The 2,192-nt window shown below is 36.0% G+C and overlaps 1 pseudogene; it reads right to left on the bottom strand.

Moving 5' to 3' along the window:
* Nucleotides 1-1,873, bottom strand: part of LOC108750927 — a 3,611-nt pseudogene extending 1,738 nt beyond the window's left edge.
* Between the last annotated feature and the right edge of the window lie 319 nt (nt 1,874-2,192).

The following is a 2,192-nucleotide window of genomic DNA, read 5'->3' as shown; positions in this document are numbered from 1 at the left end:
GATTGCACGTGGTCCATTCCCGAGTTAAAGGGATTTTTCCTTGACTCGAAATTCGGACCGACGATCGCACCGCCCGTAGGAAACAGGCGTCATAGCGTCTTCACGAGACGTTGACCCATATTCCGAAGCGGACAGAAAAAAAAGGGTGCGTTCGACTCGCCGGTGTTTGTTTCCAGGCAAATACCTGCGAGACTAGAGTCTGACCGTCCTTCCACGCTCCATCCTTTTCTACTCCCTTCTCTCTCTCTCTAAAAACCCACTTTTCCGGAGTTTGGACGTAACACTACCATAGAACCCTTCTCCATCACAATGATCCGATTGCTATAATCGTATTTAAACGATGTGCAATCGTAATAACGGTGCATTCTTTAAAATTGCTTCTTATTGTATCCTGAATTAAAGCATCCGTGTTAGAAATAGAGTTTGAAATTTAGGGATGCAAATTTATAAACATGTTAAGTTTTGAAATCCTCTCTCTCTCTCTCTCTCTCTCTCTCTCTCTCTCTCTCTCTTTTTTTTTCTCTCTCTCTCTCTCTCTCTCTCTCTCTCTCTCTCTCACGCGTTGCAAATTACAGATACAAAATATAATATATAATTTTGATGGAAGTGTCTACAAATCCGATTTAATTTGAAAAAAATTGCTTTCTATTAATCTCAAATTTAATATATAACAAATGTTATCGTACCCGACCGTAACTTGATGCACCCTTGTAACGTACTGTGAAAATACTTTATATCATTCGTAATTATTTGCAAAAGTAGCAACTTAATAATAGAAAGTTTGAATTATTTATATATGGTAATTTATTGCTATACCTCATATCAAAAAAGTCATGTTCATATTATAGTAAACTATCAATAATCACAACACTTGTAATATTACTGTAAAAACATCAAAGACTACACCACATTATTACCTTGATCTGAATGTGTCATAACATAATACACAACTTTTAATTCATCTGTATAATAATGTCACACTTGTAACACAGTGGACATTTGCACATGTATAATGATTTTACTGTCGTATCACACACCCGTAACAAAGAAAATATTTGCCCGTCATCATGACTTTTTGCGATTACTGTGACTTCATTTGCTATGGAAAATTTATTAATATCATTAATATAATAGTGATTATAATAATAATCAATAATTAATCAGTCAATATTTATTGTCTTCACCAAATGATATTTAAATACATCCTAAAGAATCGTAAGGACTCACTGCGAATCAATGTTGACCGCGGCTTCATCGAGAACGAGTAAACGATTGTTTCTCAAGATGGCTCTGGCCAAATATATGAGTTTCCTCTGGCCGACACTGAAGTTATGACCGCCAGAGAAGATATCCAGAGTGACATCATTCAGCTCGACTTGCCGCAATACCTTCCACAGCTTCAAATCATCGTATTGATTAAACGAATCCAGATTGTAACGTAAATTCTCAGAAAAGAGCACAGGTTCCTACGATATAATGGAGATTTTGCAGCGCAGTTCACTGAGGCCCACCATGCTTTTGTCTCGACCATCGATCTTGGTCTCGACTTCTAAACCTTCATTGAACAAGCGAAAGAGCACTGAGATGAAGGAAGACTTGCCGGCACCAGTTCGTCCAACTTTCCAGCGAGGCTCGATGGATACGTTCAGATTCTGTAAAACCCGATTACGTGTTAAAACACAAATAATGTTTGTAAGAATGAACAGTCGGTTTATTTTATACCTTGAAAACTGGTGGATCATCCATATGATATTTCATGTTGATATCCTTCAAGATGAATTGGGATGGCCATGTAGGTGGCGATGGATTGTCCGAAGTAATAGGTTCCTCCTTAGGAAGGAGTGTACTGAAGAATCCTTTCCACAGAGGTCATCAGTGACATCGACTCGCTAAACTGTTTTATGGTGTATTGTAGACAAACTATTTCAGAATTTACATCTGTCTATAAAGAAATTTAGAAAAGTTACAAATTTTTTCAACTTCTAAAAAGCCTCAATTCATTTAAAAATTAAAAAATTTTTCTAAAAACAATATAATTGGAAACGAGACCGTCTATATATAAAGGGTGTTTTTTTAAGCCCGATAGAACTTACAACTGTAAAAACTAGCACAAAAATGCAATTATAATCAAAAATTTTTTTTTATTCGAAAGATCAATGTATGGCATTAACAATTGAAAATGATTTCGGGCA

Source organism: Trachymyrmex septentrionalis, unplaced genomic scaffold (genome assembly GCF_001594115.1).
Source record: "Trachymyrmex septentrionalis isolate Tsep2-gDNA-1 unplaced genomic scaffold, Tsep1.0 scaffold385, whole genome shotgun sequence".
NCBI lineage: Eukaryota > Metazoa > Arthropoda > Insecta > Hymenoptera > Formicidae > Trachymyrmex > Trachymyrmex septentrionalis.
This window is presented reverse-complemented; position numbering and strand designations above follow the sequence as displayed.